A 19,509-nucleotide genomic window follows, 5' to 3' on the forward strand; every position below is an offset into this window, starting at 1 on the left:
GAGTCAGAAAACTAAGTGCAAAGAACAAAGCAGCAAAGTGAATTAATATTTTGCTTAAACTCTTTTTTAACCATTTTGCCCTGGGGGTGGATGACCCCTCTTTTCTTGAGCAAGGTCTGTTGCAAAAGAGAGACAAGAGCAGCCCCAGCACCGGGAGCTGCTGATGGCGCGGGAAGTCTGGCTTTCATTAAAAGGATGGAAAGGATACGCAGTGTAGAGGATATCCGTACACCGTCCCTACGAGAGGAGCAGCCCTTCGGGAGCACTGCTGTGCCGGGATGAGACCCCACCGGTACGCCGAGGAGCCTGCAGCCAGGGAAGGGAGGCAGGAGTTCGCCTAGGAGGAGGCAGTGAACCTGCTCGTTCCCACGTGCCCGTGGCTGGGACCCAGGCTGGGCCGGGGAGCAGCTCTGCCGCCAGCCGGCCCCTTGCAGTGGAGACGAGGCACCCAAGCGATGAGCCTGAGCTGCTGGAGGAAATAAAAGCTAAAAGATATATATAATTCCAAATCAGACACTTGGTCTCTTGAAATACAGAGGAAAGACGAAGCAAAGATTGATAGTAATGTGGGATATCGATGCGGCTGTTGAAGACGCTAATGGTCTAACGGCGGAGGCACTTGGACTCAATTGGGTTCAATATCTGCCATGGTTCAGTCTCAGGTTAATTACATGAGGCTTCCCCGGCTCTCCCACCAGCCTCTGAGGTGCTGCTTTTAATTTATTTGATTGGACTATTATGATCTTCTGCTTGCCCAGGGGATAATTTTGTGACGTGAAGCTAATATACGGAGCCAATCACAAACCGGAACTGCAACAAGTGAATTCGTTTCTACTGAAATTAGTTCATTGTTTTTAGCCCCAAGACATCGATCAATTTGTGCATTTACAGTTGAAAAAGCACTTCAGGAACAGACCTAAATCATGTGGAGAAAGCATCAGGTGGCAATTACTTCTGACTGTTTTATGAGTCTGACAGTTCACAGGGCAGCTTGTCCCACTCGAGTGCCTGAAATGGATCTAGCCCGAAATCCGGCTCCTACACCCATTTCCAGCGCGGGAACGAGCAACCTGCTTTGCAAAGGTGCCGGACCCTGGCCCTGCCTGTCGCCTCGGGGAGCAGGCCCTTAGCAACGGAGGCGACTGGCCCTGCTGCCTGGTATTTCTACATATATAATTATATATGATTACACATATGTGCACGTCGATGTGGGTGTCTAACTCCAGGCCAGCCCAGACCTGCTGGGGGGAGAGCGGGAGGTGCAGGCGCCCCGGCAGCGCTGCGGCACACGTCCACACACAGGACCACACCGCCGCTCCTCCACCTCTCACTTGGACTTACCCTTCACAACAGCATCTCTGGTCCCGCTCTGATTTAGGCATCCAAATTTGATGGGTTTGTGTTTATCCGTAATAGAGACCATAGCTATTTGAGTACTCATGATTCATCGTCATCACATACAGGTATCAGAAAGCAGCCTTCCAAATAATTGCAAGCCGAACTGGAAAGGCATAATATTAATAAAAGCAATTCACAGATATGAGACAAAACAGAAGGTTGCAGACAGTAAATCCTAAAGATTTAGAGTTCTCCAATCTTTTTTGTCATTGAAGACACAAGTGGGTGGATGTGTTTCCCCAACCAAGGGGAACTATGTGTCTGTGGAGAATTAATGTTCTGCATTCGTGGGCGCATATTAGGACATTGAACCTGAGTCAGGCACTGGAGGGCCCGAACGTCTTGTGCCAAGTCACGCCAGGATGGTTTAGTGCAAAAAGTACGAATCCAGGCTGCGTTTCATAAAGACTAGATAAATGTGGGGGCTCCCTGATTCTGCTCGTACACGGCAGGGCCCGGCCTCTCTCCGATTTCCCTGGGAAAAGCAAGAGCTATCTCAGAGCCAGATAACCAAAAATGAAGAAGAGCTTCTGGGTTTCACGTAGCCATTGTTTTCGTTAGGTGCAAGAAAATAATTCCGTTGTCTCCGGGTTCATTCCATGTGCTGGGTATGTGTAGAAATGACGCAACTGCCTCCGTCAGGCTCCGGCAGCCGCTCCGCTGAGCTCCGCTCACACCTTTCCTGAGAATGTCTGAGAGCTTTCCAAAAGCGGAGCCAAGCGGCATAAATTAAACCGGCTTCTAAAAATGGAGCGCTAAATACATCCCTGGGCCTGATTGAAATGCTGCAGCCAACGTACGGAGCAGCATCTCTGCCTGCATGGAAAGTTTTGCAAGTGCCTTCCAAGCCTCCAAAAGAAAGTGTAAGACAGGAAACGATAAATCTGTGTTTTATAAGCCACACACCATATAGGCTGCACACAAAATATAATAGCGAGTGATTTAGAAGGGGGTGCATCCACCTACAAAACAATTTTTTTGGAAGTCAGTGAAAACATCTCCACACAAGGCTATACTCAAAAATGGGAATTTTTTTCAGGCAGGAACTATGTCTGAGATGCCTCTGGGAGAGACGCGTAGGTCTTCCTCTACAGAAAGCCTTTGGTGAGCCCAGCCACCGTGCAGCCCGGCCGTGCCCCGCGCTCCTGCGGGAGAGAGCCGGGAAGCTGCCGGCACGGTGCCCGCGGCGGCCCCACCGCGCTGCCCTTGCACGGGGCCGGAGCCAGCGCTCGCGGGACGCGGGCACAGACTCGCTTCGACATCAGTGAGAACTAAATCGAAGCCCTGGAAAGGATCCAAGGTGAAAGTGCATGAATAATTCACACCGAATAATTTATGCAGAAAATGAAGTTTCTTTTCCTACTCAAGGCTTGTCTGTAAAACGGACAAGATAACTTCAGCTGTGTTTGCTGTTTGGATTTGTTCAATTAAGCCGAGTGAGGCTTTGAATTCCAGGTCTATTTTATGGACTGACTGTATATAGTTTATATATTTGATGCTTAATTTTCATCAAACGTAGCCTGCTTTGGTTAGTGACGAATTAGCTGACCTGCGTCACACTGGTGATTCTGTACTCTGATTGAACGAGCATAATATTTACAGGACTTGACCCAAATCTCTTTTTCATCTCTTGGTTTTGGATTAAACCCACGATCGGGAAGAGGCTTAAAGAAATACTTGTCATAGATGTTTAACACATCCAAGAAAAGTACGAGATAAGAAGAACTGGGAAATCTTGGTGAACACTGAACATTTTCTGAATCACTTCGGAGGCATTTCGGCGGCAGTTTCCTGAGAAGCCAGGCTTCTTGGAAGGTCGTGCTGAGTTGTAAAACATGAAAATGATTCTCCCTGGTGCCATTGCTGCTTGTGCAGGGCGGAGAGGTTCAGTTTCAAGCAAAGGCTTCGTGCCATCGCCAGCAAAGCGCTTCTCATGCCAACACCCAGGCAAGGGACCTGCTCGCCAGGCAAAATTCCCTGACTCTGTAGTTTTACAACTCTGATTATTGATACTTGTGCAGTTATAATTGCTCAAATATCCCTTTCTTAAAAAAAAAAAAAGAAAGTGTGTACCTTGAAGTCAGTCTTGCTCCTATTCTACAGCCGTATTAAATTTGGACAGGTAATCAGTACAGGCGCTCATCCTGCTGACACAGCTCAGAGCTGCTCAAGCCAGGGCTCATGGCAGCCCAAGGGAATGATGGGTTAGTTCAAGTGGACCACAAAGAATTAGAAAAATAAGACCTGAAAAAAATGTACAGAAATTATATTTATTCACTCTAAATTTACATAAATGTTTTCTAAAAAGGAGAAAACTTACAAATAATAAAAAAGACTGATGACAGCAGCCCAATAGTGTAACAGCAGGGAAAACAGAGGCAGCTTAGATTAGTGGCTGAGGGAATTAACATTAAACGGGCGATAGCTTACTGCTTTTAATTGCTGGCAGCAGCCCACTTTGCCCAGAGTGGGGAGCCAGCAATTGCAGCCAGTTCTTGTCTTCCTGTCCTGAAAGACCTGAGCTGTTGCCAATTTTAAGTGATGAATTTAAAAGGTTATTCCTGGTACCGCATATACCCTGAAGGTGACCTGTGTCGTTACGCCCCGGCTTTGTGACGAGACTGAGAACCACTGAGGGCATCTGGTGGGAAGCAGCTATCGCTGGTCTCGGCGGCCCAGCGAGTGCAGGGGCTGAAAGGCATCTGCGAACGAGCTGGATGAGGAGAAACCGTGCTCGCACGGGTGGGCGCGGGTGGTCAGACCAGCGCACGCCTCTCCACGTGCGTTTTCACCAGCAGCTTGGGCACGGATACTTCCTTGCTGCTTCCCAGGACAGCGTTTCCTTTACCATTGCATTCACAACTCATCGTCATCCCGTGTTTCATCAAAACTGCCATTCCGAATGCTAAACCCAGTGCTTACAGCAGAAAACTGCTTTTTTCTACCCTGAGGTGCATACTTCGTTCAGTCCTTCAGATCATCCTCTTCGTCCTTTGTAGTTCCAGTCCTTCCACCTTTGTGTTGGACGGAGCCCACCAGCATTCGGCCATCGGCATGCTTTTATCTCCGTGCTACTGCCAGTAACCCGCAATTAAGTGGATGCTGAGACCCACGATCTTTGAGGAGCTTCATTAGTGATCCCTCTACAGGTAGCGTGCCCCTTCTGCCCTACCTGGTTTTGGTTCTGGAAGCCCATGTCCACCTCACCCATCTGGTGCTGAGCCTACGATCTCCAGGAGGCTCTGCTACATGCTGCGGTTTGCTCCTTCTCTGCTCAGTACTTATTCGACCTTTCAGGGGCCTCAGTGTTCATATACCTTTATTTTTAGCATGCAAGATTATGAGAGCCCTCCTGAGGGTACCATTCATCCCGAAAGCTGGTGCTGAGAACGAGCAACGGAGTCAGCGCTTACTCGGGTTTCAGCAGGGACTTCCAGGTTTGGCGCTTGTGAATTGCCTGCTTACGCTCAGCTCTGGCTCTTCAAAGCACGTTCTCTTTTCCCTTTGTCAGGGAAGTAAATGCAATCACCAAGGTGCTGTTCTAAAATGTACTGCTTTTAACGCATTCATTTTACGTAACCTGTCGCATTAATTAACATTCATGCGAGCAGGCAAAGGTGTGGTGAGGGGAATAATAGAATTTTCATAATCAGTCTTCTGGGGAAAAGATATCATAATTCCAGCATATGAATACGTTTTTATGCATTGAAAAAATATTCCCCTGTTCTCTTATCAAGAATGGAGGGAAAAAGAGAAAGAAAAAGGATGGTCAGATTACAATTGTTTCTGACTCAAATGCTAAGGCACTTAATCGCGCTGATGGTTTTGGACAAAAAGGAGCTGTAGCATTTGATTCAACAAACGTAGGAACTTCTTATCTCCAAGGAATACATCCCTTTTGTTTAGAGTTTCAGTAACGTGGCTGATTTTAAAAGTCTACATTTGAAAACATCTGTGTGACTCTGACTAGTGATTAGCATAAAGTGGAGCATTTCATTAGGACATTCATATTTTTATGCTGAGTTACTGGTTTTAGTATATCAAGAAATGAATAAGTAGTTGATGTTTAGGGCACTACTGATATTAATTATATACCACTCAAAATTATACAAGAGTGAAAATAGACAGAAATAGACATCTGCACTGTACAAAATCACTTCTGTTGTACATGATCCTCTGACACTGAAACTGTTCTTTAAAATGCTTTACTTTCTCCGATAAAGGAAGTCTGGGGAGAAGTTACGGAAACATGAAGGAATTTATCTTTAAAGCGGTATCTTCAGCTAATGAAAAATCTCTTTTGAGCACCTTGAGTCCAGATTGATTGTTGAATATCACGTGCTACAAGGATTAAAAAGGGATTCAGTAAAAGCCTTCTGTGGAAGAAAGCAGAAATTGAGAGCTTGGGTAGGAATATGGGACCAGTGCCCTTTGCACCTGCAGCAAGGGGCCAGCGGGAGGAAGGAGGCCGCCTTTCCGACAACTGCTGCTTTTGAAGAGCTTGTTTTGAAGAGCTTTTGGTTCATTCGAGCAGGTGCATCTAACTCTGAAACAATACTGGGGGAGTTTAAGAAGTGTTGCACTAAGCATGAGACCAAAGGACCTAAAAGGAAAATGAATCCGCAGCAGTCCTAGATAAGAGCATTTCTGTAGTCTGGAAGGGCTGAAGGAGCCTCTGGTAGGAGGATACGTTGTGCCAAGAACATCAGAGACAGACCCTGGAGGGATCCAGAAGACAACCTCGATGACAGTGACCATGTGCCAGACCATGAGCTGGGGGGGGTTGGAGGCACAGGGTGCTTTGGATGTGATCTGGAATAAAACATATTAAAACAAGATTGGTAGAAAAGAGCGGGGAATTATGTCAAGCAAGAACACCACGTGCGGTGAGAAGATACTCAAACCAGAGAAACATCCAGAATTTGGAAGAAAATGCAAGAACTACAGTGTGTTCTGTCACTTGAAATTAGCGGGTAAAAACAATGCACAGATGAAATGAGGACAGCACCAAGGGTTCAGGTGGATTGCTTACAGGAAATGTGGGCATCATTGCAAGATAATAGACTGTTGGCTAGAAAGCACACAGTCATTTATTAAACCCAGTCTGGGTGCTGGTGTGAGACTAAGCTTGAGTGTGGCATATTGCTCCATTAGCTGTGAAAGAAAAGCAAGGGGTATCCACAGGTGGCAAACCGTAAAACTCAGTGCCAGTTGTGGTGACTTTTCTATACTAAAGAATGAGAGAGAAGACAATATAGCAAATAGCATTTGCAGTAACCCCAGTGGAGAGTACATTTGCTAAGTTTGTAAATTCTGGGGAAAGAAACTGAGGCAGAATAGTGAAAGAGAAATAAAAAAGGTTTATTCATGAGCATCATGTTTTTCACACAAAGCAAACTTTATAAAATGCTCCACAGATGGTTTCTCTCTCTGTCTTGATCAAATACATATTATCTATGGAGAGACACTATAGCTGTGAAGAGACAGGCTTCTTCCTCCATATGTGCTAGCTGTACCCAGTTGCCCAAAGATTCTGGACAGAAAGGACGGTAATGAAAGCCGTGCAGTGGGTGCCTCTCCAGGCCTGCCACGCTGCCCCTTGAACGCTCTTTGGAAAAAAAGATTCACTTTGTGCAGAATGAGAAATGCAGATCCTAACTCACCAGTTTCAAACTAGCAGAAGGAATTGCTCCATCTGCCCTTTTCTGTCCTCCCTTCTTCCTCCCCTCAGCCTCCCTGGAGATACATGATCTAATGAAACATCGGCGATAGAGTTGATCAAACAATCCCATTAGGTCAGATCATTAGCAAAGATAATTAGAAATACAGATTCCCTTCCTGACTTGCACACCGGACAGGTGTGCCTTCTCCAGCAACCCGAGCTCCTAACCTGACTCTTTGAACATTGCTGAATATTGCGTGAGGTAGGGAGCCTCCACGTATACACGTTCCCACAGATGTCTGGCTGTGCCTACTGCTTCTAAGAATGGACCATTACTTACACCATGTGCTCATTTCTGGATGGGCCTTTTGTGCCTTTCAAGAGTTATGATCATTTGTCTCTTCATCTTCTCTCACCTCTGCAAGTCTTTATGCAACTTTGCAATGTAGTTGCAGTCTTCGGTCTCCTCTCCTAGGAGAAGACTGTCCTTTGCTTCCCTGATCTGGTGCCTTGAGAAGCTTTATGTGGTGGCACCATGACCCTGAAGACCTGAGGATCAAGCTGCCGACAAGCCAGTCTGTTATCCCTTCTCCTGCTGTTTTTTCTAGGGCTTTTACACACATATTTGCATTCATACACGAATCGTACATGAATATTTGCATTCGTACTTCATTCATACCAATCTCTACAAATGCACCTGTCCAGCTGAAGAGAAGAATTTAGACTTACCTTGGAAACAGGAACAGTGCAGGGAATACTTGGCTGTTAAAACCAGGAAGCTGAAAATACAACTTTGAATAAAAATCTCTAATAGGCATTGCACCCAAGTTTCAAAAGGTTTGAGAAACTGAGAGCGGTAATTTAAGAGGAACCCAGTCATTAGTCACTACACAATTAAGCACAGAGCAGAAGACGCGTCGGCTCGGCGCTAGCAGCGTCAGATACCGCGGGGCTCTGAAGGGTGCTGTCGCTGCACGGCGTTCAGCCCGCGCTGCCCTGCTCCTGGCTGGGCCTATTCTTGGCCACGGAGACAAAGCCGGGATTGTCCAAAGACTGCATTAAGGCAGGCATGCTACCACTGCCAGCGTGGACATCAGTGACTTGTACATAGCCAAGAGTCACCAAAATTGAATGCTGGTGCATTCAAACAGAGAAAGAGCCTTTGGCATTACTCCATGGCATTGAACGGTTTTGTTCCTCGGTGGAAATCAGCATTATCTGCAGCGAACCACAACCTACCCGGGGCAAGTGCCAAAGGGGCCTGGCAGGCAGCCTCCCAAGCGCCTGCGGAAAGCTGGGTATTTTTAACAACTAATGTTAGATTTGCAAATTTTATTGTGTCCTGGGAGAGTACTGGTGGTTTCAGACATGCTCTTTTGTGGCATTTGACGAAGTGCGTTGGAGCCGAGTGTATAATGGGACGCTGCGTACGTCCCTCTTCCTTTAAAAAAGAATCTGTCAGGTGTCAGAGACGATATGGGCTCAGACAGCCACCGCCGCAGCTGCTGCCGAGATCCCGGAGCGAATGGTTGCTGTCATTAGCAAAAGGCTTGTTTCCAATCTGTCATCAGTTCATGAAGGACCACCTGGTCCCCGGTGGGTTTTGAGTTGAAGGCATAAGAAGGGTAATTCCCAAGGAGCTGCAAAAAATATGTAACTGTAAAATAATTCATGAAGGTCCACGTTGTTTAGCTGGCCATCAAGTAACCAAAAACATTGAGGATATTAATGGGACTTGTCACATATTTAAAAAATATAGGAAAGGAGTTCTTTCTGATGAGGGCATGAGCCTGACAGTATTTCAGTGGGCTGGAAGAAACGCACTAAATGCCAGCTCCATCTCCAGCTGTGTCCGCTGTGGCCCTCGGGAGAGCTGAAAACACAGTGACCTTGGTAAGAGCGCTTCAGCACAGTGAGAACTCCCTGTGGGATGTGACTTACAAACTCCAAACTGGGTTAAAATAGGTGGGCAAGAGCCCATCTGACCAGCTTCGAAATCTTTGTTTGCATCTCATTGGGGGTTGAGGCTTCACTGGAGTGAAAAGGCGCAGGGAACAGTCCAGCCCTGGGGAAGGGGAGTGGGAGATGGGTCTCCACAGCTAGGGAAATGCTGCTGGAGCCGGAGGGAGCTCCCCAGGAGCCTGGAGCTGCCCCCCTGCAATGCAGGTCCTGGTGCAGAGACAGCGTTCTGGAGCTGAGCTGCTCCTGGCCCAGCTGACCCTTTCCTGCCTGCGGATGAGGCAAGTCTCAGGGCTCCAAAGAGAGGTAGAAAAGAACCACTGAACAGATAAAATCCAAGAAAGCTATTTTATTGTTTCGCTTTTGGGCTTTTTTTTTTCCAACTTCATAATAAAAAAGCTTTTACATTTGCTTTGCTAGAATTAATTTATTAAAATCCCCTTTAAGCTAGCCTAGTGCTAAGATTAAATTGAGGTGAAGTGGACGTGTCTAAGGCACGTAGTTACCTCTCTCGAGGTAACAAATCCACTTCCCTGGTGTGACACCAGGCTCACCTCTGGGATAACACGTGTTTTTGGTGATGGGCACGCTTCTCTGTGTGGGCAGGAGAAAGGTGTGACTGTTTTTTTCAGGGAAAAAGGCAGATAAGGTATCTTCGCTGCTTTGTTTAAGCCAATTTGGGGCAGCAAAAGCTATCAAACACAAGAAGAAAGCTAGAACAAAACCCAGACCCGCTGCGTCCTGGTGAGCTATGCTGATGTCTCCAGAGGAGGCAAATCCAAAGTACACGTGGGGAGCAGGAGAAAACTGTTAGTTGTTAGACAGGAGCTGTAGTTAAGTTTTGGCCAGGAAAACAGGAGGCTACGTTGTGAGTTTACGAGGCCCCTCCGCTCTTGTGCAGAGACGTTTGGAGCTGCACAGCCGGAGAAAGGGGATCCCCACGCAGCAGTATAGGTGCAGAGGAATCGCTGACCACCTCAGGGCTGCTTTGGCTTCATAACTGGCCTTGCCCAGAATAGTGCTTCTTTTAAACGCCCTTTTTCCCTAATAACTGTAGTAACTTCCCGCCACCCTAATTTTCTGGTGTTGCACTTGCACTGTTACAGTCTTGTGCTGGGAATGGTCATGCAAACCTAGGAATGGACAATGTTCTTCGTAGGCCTGAGAAAAAGAGAAAAATTCTTACAAAAGAAGATGCTTTTCCAGGAATGCTTTTTAAAACGATAGCTTTTTTACATGGTAACGCTTGCAGAAGGTTCAGTATTTTACGTACATTGAAATGAAATACATCTTGTTCTAGAAATTCTATATATCATCCGAAGAATGGAAGCCATAAAAAAATATCGTTAAGTAAGTGATAATACTGCAAGGTTTTGTTGCTCATTATCAGCACCAGAAACCTACTATACATAAAATGTAGGTCACAGCATCCCATCTCACACCGTATTTATCCTTGGCATAAGAAGTGTCTGTTTGTTACTGCAAAAGAGGGACGTTCTGGTAAGAAATTTAGTTCATATAGTTCAACCGGGATGTTAGTCATAAGACTTAGGCCTATTAGTGTTTCCTCAGTGCTAGGCTTGCCTAACCGAGTTGACTAATCTTAATGCAGTGTGGTGAATTTTATTGCTTTTAGGTTTTTTTCTTCTTTCCCTTCTCTCAGAATGTTTTATTTAATAGTCATGTACTCCTCTAATTACTCTATTCCATCTCCTCAGTGAGGAACCTGAAACATGGCCTGGTGGCACGTTGCGGGGGATGCAGAGGAGCCCGCGCCGGGCAGCGACGCAGCTCCCAGGCAGCCCGGTCCCGGCACAGGGCTCCGGCGCGAGGCTGAGTGGCGCTGGGAGCCTCAGCCGCCGATCCCGTCTGTCGCCGGAGAGCTGGGTAAGGCCCCGTGGCTGGTGCCTCTTCTGGGAGGGTGCTGGGGCCGATTTGCTGAGTATCAGTGCAATCAGGAGCACAAGCAAAGAGATGCAATTAGTGGCCGGTTTATTTCTTTAGCATTTCTAATGATGAATGTAGCGTTCTGCATGATAATAAGAAAATTAAGAGACAAGAGCTGTCACCATAAAACATCTCCAAAATAATTAGTAATAGAGCAGTGCAGGAGGAAGCGACAGACACCAGTAGCTAATCAGCAAGTTGCTGGCAGGTGAAGGCTGACCAAAAATGGCAAACGAGGAGAAAAGAAAGGAAGTGGACTGAAGGGGAAATACTCTTCTCCAGCACAGAAGGGCCCAAATAACGAGCTGCCAAAGCTCCCTCTCTCCCTTTGTTGCCAAGACAGGCCGAATAAGCTGCGAGATGTCAGGAGCGCAGAGACGGATCACCGAGCGGCCGAAATCTGTCTAAATCATGATGATGAGTGAGGCACTAAAGTGCAGGGATGAAGCCCATAAAAAAAGAGATTCAACAAGGTGGGAGGAGCCACTACAATATGGATGAGGAATAATGCTGTCTATGAAGATCGGAATAGCCTAATGTACTGGCTTTTGCAGGCAGGGAGGCTTGCATTAATATATATTAAAAAAAAAACAACCCAAAACACAGACCCTTAAAGCAAGGGGTGCAGCAGGTCACAGGCTGGTGAGGCCAGCCCATGGCTCTCGGCCCCTGTTGCCCCTCTCCAGCAGCCCCCCGGCTCTGGGCGTCTCTGCGGCTGAAGCGCTGAGCGGGGCAATCGCATCTGTGCCTCTGAGCCGGGGGGCTCTTGCTCTGGCACAGGTCTGAATATGTAACTGCAACTTGTATTTCGTATTATCTTATAGCAAGTCACTCTGAGTAAATGTGAGAAATTAATATGAGGATAATGTAAAACTCAGCGTTAGCAAATATTTATTCACAGTGTGCAAGACAAGATGGTGAACAAAATCTGTCCTTTGAAAGGGGAACATTAATGACAGGGGTTAAAAAATACTAATGGCATTAAATAGAAAGGATGGACCTAGACTGAAATATAATGTTATGGACAGAAATAGAGAAACTGGGTGCTGAAGACTGTAGAGTTAAAAGCAGCTATATATAGGCACCTGAATAAGACATGAGAGTGAAGGCCGGAGGGTCACTAAGGCTCAGAGCAAGTCCAGGGGCGTTTCTGAAGTTTCTGAAGCTGCTCCGGGGACAGGGGGGAGATAGACAATCCCGCGGAACTTTTGATGTGTGAAAGCTTTTAAAAGTAGGTTAAGACGTCAGACAGCGCAGTGCCTGGCAAAGGGGAGGGGCCCCGTAGCCTGCGGGGTTGGGGGAGTGAGGCCGGTCCGGTCCCTCGCCTTGGCCGTGAGTCGCCCTGCGAAGGCACAGCCCCGGCACAGCCCCAAGCCCTCACAGCACCTTGGGTGGAAGCAACAAAGGTCACAAAGCAAAAAAAATTAGCTAAAGTAGTCTAAAATTAGATCAAATAAATAGTATTCAGCTATATAGATATGTATTTTTTTTTTAATTAGCTGTAAAGAGCAGGTTATTCTGGAATTGCACAGTTTTTCAGAGTGCCTTGCAAGCATTTTCGGTAGTCATAGACTTGACCTAAACAGCAAGATTGCAAGATTTCCAAAGGAAGATGAGCTGGAAATAATGAAGATATCCCCCGTGAGGGAGGGAAGTCCTTACAAAGGATTAGTTCAAAACATGACCAAGAAAATGCGGTGTGTTTCTGGATAGATCAAGGTAGAATTACTGGTATCTGGGTGATTAATGTAAAGCTAGGGCAGCCGCCAAGTGAGCGTGAGCTGCACTGGAGCTGCCAGAGCCTTTTTAGAGGCATCAGAAAACTCCCCTACGCTCCTGCTCCTGCGGGAGCCTCGCTAAAACGTTTGTCTTCAGAGAAAATGTCTTTTTGGGTCCTGCGGGAATGGCAGTTTGCTGTAACGAGCGCTCGACCACATGCCGGGGAGCTCACTGGGGATGAACAGGGCGGCAGAGGAGCCCGGGGCAGTGCTGGGGTCTTCCGGCACGGGAGCAAGGGGTTACTTCTAAACTACGACAGCTAGCCCCTTAGTCCCCACTTGCTTGGAGAGAATTTTTACTGACATATTCTCTCTTTTTTTTTTTTATGCTAAATATATTTGCCAGGCTTTATTTTTAAAATTGTGAAAAACCACATAACTCAGATTCCTCATAACCTTCCCTCTCCATCTGGAAACTCCATTGCGACTCGCTTCATGATCTAGATTTCCTACGGGAGGGAACGAGCCTAGCGCCTTACTCAATTCAGTATCAGTTAAATTAAGCTGAAAATTTTGAAAGAAAGTAGCTTCTGTATTTATACAGAAACTACAGGTGAAAACATAAGGCTGAGGCTTTGTTGTAAAACTGAGACTGTATTTTGAACTTTTCACACTGTGAATAGTCCAGCAGGTTTTGGCAAGAATGCTTAAAATGAAGTCTTATGCATAAAAACATCTTTATGAGTATTGGTTGGGGGGGGTCCTAAATTTTCAACCCACGCAAACATGCACAAGCAGTGGTGCGTGCGACACTTAGCCCAGGGCAGCAGAAACGCTTGTGGATGGGGCCATATCGCAGTTTCCTAAAGGCAGCTGTAGTAAGTTGGGATATATGTGTCTGAACACTTGCTACATATATGCTTTCAGCGTCCTACTTTTTCTGTGGTAGTTTAAAGCCGTATTCCTGGAATATAGTGTCTCTTTTTTCCCATTTCTGAGTTGACACCCACTAATGCTGAGACTGCATTTCTAAATTTGGCATCTTTTGTTTGTTTCCTGTCTCTGATTAATGTTTCACATAAAAAGTGGATGAAAGCTCATCTGTGTATTAACACTTTCAAAAAAAAAACCCTGAAAAGCGTGCAGCAGAGGCAACCCTCGCCGCGCCAAGGCTTCCCGTGCTCTGTCAGCTTTCTGCCCAGCGCTGCCTGGAGCAGCCCCTTGCCGGGGGATGGCAGCCGCCCGCCGCCTGCGCAAGCGCTGCCGAACACCGCGTGAAGCACGGCGAAAGCCCTGGCTGCCTGCGGGCCTCGGTGCGGGGCAGGTTGCCGTGGCCCCGTCCGGCGAGCTGCTGCCACGCACGGCCAGATGCGCTCGCTGCACCCAGCCTCGCACGGTTTGGAGCTGGGCAAACGTGTTTCACCCCGGCCCAGGCCTCTCCGGAAAGTCAAAAATGCAGCTTGCAGTATGAGAAATTAAAGTGAAACGGGAAGTAGTTTAACGCTTCTGAAATTGCAGCGGGATGCTGCTGCTGTCACAAATGATCGTACTTCTCTGCAGCACAAGGACGCTGGAGGTGTCATCGCACACGTTGGTAGTGACGGGGGGAGGCAGCGCGCCTTCCCGGGCAGCGCTGGGGCTTGTGCTCTCTGCCAGCCTCAGCACCCGTTACTTGCCTTACAGTTCTCACGCTTTTGGAGCAGACCTGGATATTCTGGCTTTGTTTCATCGTGTTCTACTATAATATTTATTATTAAAAAGCTTAACTTTTTTTTCTGAACTGCCAGCGTGGTGTCTGCTGGAACCCTGCTCTGCAGCTCGGAAAGCCTGCAGCGCTCATGGTGGACTCACTGCATTCAACATACAGTAATTACTGAAAAATTACAGCATTTTCAGTCATTACAAGCCTGTCAAATGCTGCCGATTGCTAATCAGACACGAAGCCTGAATGGGACAGAAAAAGTGTATTATGTGTCTGGCCTGGGTTTCCGGAGCATGTGCTGTGTGTCACAGGGATTTAAAGGCGCTAGTAGCACGCGAGCCCCTTTGCATTTCTGATCATCGATACCCAGGAAGCAGGCAGAGCTCACTGAGCAGCAGCCTGTGGATAAAGCTGTTCCCAAGCCACCACTGACCACCGCCAGGTTTGGGGTTTCCCTGCTGGGGCAGAAAGGCTGCTGATCCCGGCCCTGCCGCTGGCACAGCCAAGAGATGACGCCGCGAGCTGGGAAAACACGTCGCCTGCCCACCCTGCACGCGCTGGGGCCAGGCGGAAAAGGCACAGGCATAGCTGCTGCTTTGAGTTAAATTCCTTTTTTCCTTATATTTAATTGCTGATGTTGAAATTGAGCAGTATTTTTCATTGGCCCACAGGTTCCTCATCGCTGGCGTTAGCTCGTGACGAGGAAGGGACCTGCCCGTGTGGGACTGGCCGCGCAGCAGCGTGTCCCAGGCCAGCCCCGGGACAGGCCAGGTAAATATTGCAACCTCGCGCTGCGGGCAGCAAGCACTCGGCTTCCCGGGGGAGGAAACGTGGCCAGGCGACCCCGCAGTGCTGTGGAGGGGGCTCTGCTGGGGCTGGTCCCACCACCCTGCCTTGCTGCGGGCTGCAAAACCGTGAAGAAAGGGGAAAAAAATGGGAAAAGTGCATTTCCTCTGTTTTCTTATGCCTTTTCTCAGGACAAACTCCATGGCAAGATACCAGCTATAAACGTCTTTCTGGGTGTGTGGATTGCGAATAAAGACCTATATCGCTTTAGTGGTATTACAGGACCTGAACATTGCCACTTCGGTGGTTTTGTCATAAGCATGAAAATGGTTGAGACTTTTCCTAAAGCTCCGCTGTGAAGGTAAATTGTTTTTTAAGTTCTAAGCTTTCTTTCAAAAACTAACTACAAATGTTGGAAGGAAAAATGAGACTAACCTTTCCTTTTCAAATTCATATAAATGTTCAGCTTTATTTTTTTTCTAAATAGTCTCATGATTTATAATCCAGCCACTCCTCCTTTTGGAGGCCACTCTCGGGATTTTTTTAGAGATTTAGGCTAACAAATCTCTGAGTATCACCCAGTGGTTTTGGCTGAACCATGAGGAAATAAATTCTCCCATAACAACCACCCTGGCTTCCCCATGTCCTCAGCAGCGAGGGATTAGCCGTGCTGGGGGCACGCTTTCACGTTTACTGAAGTTGATCCATTTACTTGAAGAGGCCAATAAATCATTAGTGAGGATTTGGGGTTATCGATCTGTTAACATCGCAGCTGAAGTGATATCGCTCTTTCCAAAGAATGCCTTAAATCTATAGCATTGACCTGGAATCGATCATTTGAACCATTTAAAGGACAACAGCTTTATAGCAAGTTAATGTAACGCTGGCCCATCGGAGGGCTTGTCTCCAGCACAGCCCTCCTCTCCCTTGTGCCCTTTCTCTCACTTTTAATTCATGGGGGTGAAACAAAAATGTTGTATGAACAACAATAAAAAGCTGGACTAGTTTTATCTATTTTACTCATTTTGAGTCGCCTGCAATATATGCAGGGAAAAAAGTTCTGGGATTTTATTTTTTTCCTGGAGATCTTCAGTTGTTAAGTGCTATTCTCTGATGAATGGATTTCTACATTTTTATTATAACAGACTGACAGAAATGTAAATAGATGTGCTAACATGAAAAATTAAGTTTCATTTTAATTAAATGTTTATTCACAGCAAGTTTAATATTCATGTTAAATTGATCTGTAGAATTTCTCCCCATCAAAAATTAATGTGATATAGTCTTTGCTTTTCTGCACCGAAAACATCTTCCAGTTAATTGGCAGGTAATGCATTGCAAATTCAACCCAACAATTCAGCCATTCCAGGGCCATTATTTCTGTTTAAGTGCACAACCATTCAATGAATAATTAATAGTGATTTATAGCAGTATTCAACTCCAAACCTATTACTACTGTATCACTATTGTAGAGCAGGTAGCATTTTTTTATTTATAGTTAGGAAACAATGGAAATTAAGAATGAATATGTATAAGCTGGTTGCTGTACCTATCATGCATAAATTCAAAATGTGGTGTGCAGCCAGATATGTATCATTCACAAGAAGAACGATTTTGTTCATTTCTGTAAGACTAACTCATTTGAGAGAGGATTTTTTGGGGCCACATTTGGCCATGTGCGGCCCTGGAAGACCTCTGGCATACTGAGCCAAACTCAGCATCCCACCATCCCCTTTGGAGCTTGTTTCTGTCCCAACAGTAAGATAAAATGGAAAAAGACATAAAGTGCAACAAACAGGGATGAAATCAAGACTATTCAGTGTCGGGGAAGATCTCTTTAATATTCACAGATCTTTCCCGAGACCTTGTGGTTAGTTACTTTGTTTGGTGCTGTTCCCTTCATTCATAAAATCATAGCATTTTTTTGAAGCGGTGCCTGTCCCTGAGTGGTGCCACACGCCCCCGTGCCCCAGGAGGGGTTTGTCGTGGTGGCCGGGCCGAGGTGGCCTCGTTCCGAGTCCCCAGGTCCCCACAGCGCTGCTGGGCTCCCCCGGGAGTGGGGTGGCACAGCAAAGCTTGAGCCAGCCCCAGACACAACACAAAACAGAGATGTCACTTATTACTTAGTGGAAATTGGCCTCAAACATGGGATCTAAACAAACTTACATGTTTTATTGTGGAAGCCACCATGGTAGCTTTTCTCTTCTTAGCCTCCCGCAGCCTGGGAAGCTTTGTGTCCAGAGGAGGCTTGCTCGGCTCCTTACAGCGCGTGGCAGCAATTAATGTGGGCCTTCGAAACAACTTACCCTGCAACTGAAGAAAACAAATGAACCCTTGCCATGGCAACTACAGCAGCATACACTACAGTATGTCCTCCACAAAACAGCAGGTACGGAAAAAGAACCGCGTTTCCAGCATGTAATAGGTCTGTGCTTTGGTTCTTTGCAAAAAGCAGAAACGTGCTCAGTTTTATAACGTTAATATTGATTAAAGAGTTTTATGACTAAGTGTGAGGAGGAAGCAAAATCCTATTCAGCACTCTGAATAATTTCTAATGCTTATTTTTAGGCCAGCATGAGATAATTGATTTACACTGTGCTGTTAACATTGTGCACAGAGCCAAAGGCCAGGTACTTAATCCTATTCCCGGCCCCTTAATGGCTTTGGGTTTCAAAATAGCCCAGATGCAAGTCGTCATCGGACTGTTCCCAGCCCAGCATCGGCCAGGGTGCTCTGTGCAGTACCACACCGCGCACTGACGCCAGGGACCGGCCCCAGGTACGGGAGAGCTCCAGCATCTAGAGCCTCCGTTATGGGTGTGGGGGTGCATAGGTATGTGTATATACATACATATACTGAGATACATGTGTGTATATGCACATATACACATACATGTATATGTATATTCTTAAGTCTGTGGTGTCCTCCCTAGCTGCTGTGTCCCTCAGGGTACTCGCAGAGCTGCGCTGGTCCCTGTGAGAAGGGGGCTGGCTGGTTGTGTCGGCCTGTTGCCGGAGGAAGGACCTTTGCGAAAGCCAAGCGCTGCAGCACGTCTCTGCACGCAGCCTCCCCGCGCCTTCGGGCGCCCTGTACCGTGCTTGGCTCTAGCTCTGCACCAGGAACCCTAACCTGAATCATAGCGACCATTTTGGTCCTTTCGCATTTTAATTATTGTAAGAGATTTAAAAAGAGGAGGGAAACCCACTTTGAGATCATAGATCCCTCCATCAGAGGACGTCGTTGTACTCAGTTTATTTGGTGTACTGTAGGTCTTTGATTTCCTTGAATTAATTTTGATTTGAACCAGAGTCTCTCTCAGAAGATATCATCTTAGCTAGACTTTGAAACCTCTGCAGCACTTGGGAGGTTGTTCCAGTCATTGCTGCCTCCTCTAGCAGCAATACACATACCGTTCCCAGACCGAACATGCCCAGGTTCAGCTTCGCCGTGGCTCGCTTGGCTGCGTCCTGCGTCTGCACGATTCAGTGAGCTTTGGCCATGCTCTTACCATCACTTAGTGCTTTATTCCCCACACAGCAGCTCCTGCCATGATCAGCGCACAGGTGGATCGCACCAGAGCCTGGGCATGGCCTGCTCCACTGGTGCCTCCTCCATGCCGCTCTGCCTAGGACTTCACTTTCTTTTCAGTAAACTGGCAAAAGTCCTGTTGCCTGAGCTTGTCATTATAGGAAGAAATGGTAAGAGATTATATACTTCTCACTGCTCCTTTCTCAAGGCTTTCTGCTTCATCAGCATCCTTTTGAATTTGTAATGAAACCAGATAGACTGTAAAATAAAACTTGTAAAAGTAATTTAATTAAAAAAGCTCTCCAAAAACACAGACCTTCTTTATTTATATTTGCTAATCCATAGCCTTTCTTTAAACTTTCACACACAAACAAAAAAACCCCTGAAATTAAAAAACCCTTCAACTACCCAACTAATGTGAAAAAGTCCACTCTCCGAAATAATTACTTTGGAAAGCTATAATAAACTGAAAACAGGGTTTAGAATGAAAATGCTGTAATAATGAAATCTAACATAGAAGTGCAGTCTAGTAAAGATAAACAAGAACTGCAAAGTGGCTAGTGCAAAATAAAAGAAAACATGAACATGAGTGAATGTGAAACGAAGGCGAATCCCAGCTGGAGAGGAGGCTGCGCCAGTGGGATGTTGCATTGGAGGCCCCTCCACTGCAGCAGAACTACATACCCGAGGCCAGGGACAATTTTTTTATCTCTTATTTCTGTAGTACGTGAGCCCACTGGTTCCAAAAAGGACACATGCACGACGCTTCCATGCATCTCATCTGTTGGAAGAAATTAGTATTGCGATTA

At 46.6% G+C, this 19,509-nt stretch overlaps 1 long non-coding RNA gene across 1 annotated transcript; it reads left to right on the forward strand.

Moving 5' to 3' along the window:
* Window positions 1-10,756: 10,756 nt before the first annotated feature.
* Window positions 10,757-15,527, forward strand: LOC135329122 (uncharacterized). Its single transcript, XR_010390340.1, has 3 exons — window positions 10,757-10,906; window positions 15,058-15,157; window positions 15,364-15,527. It is a non-coding gene; the product is annotated as an uncharacterized LOC135329122 (long non-coding RNA).
* The last annotated feature ends 3,982 nt before the right edge of the window (window positions 15,528-19,509 follow it).

Source organism: Dromaius novaehollandiae, chromosome 8 (genome assembly GCF_036370855.1).
Source record: "Dromaius novaehollandiae isolate bDroNov1 chromosome 8, bDroNov1.hap1, whole genome shotgun sequence".
In the NCBI taxonomy this organism is placed as follows: domain Eukaryota; kingdom Metazoa; phylum Chordata; class Aves; order Casuariiformes; family Dromaiidae; genus Dromaius; species Dromaius novaehollandiae.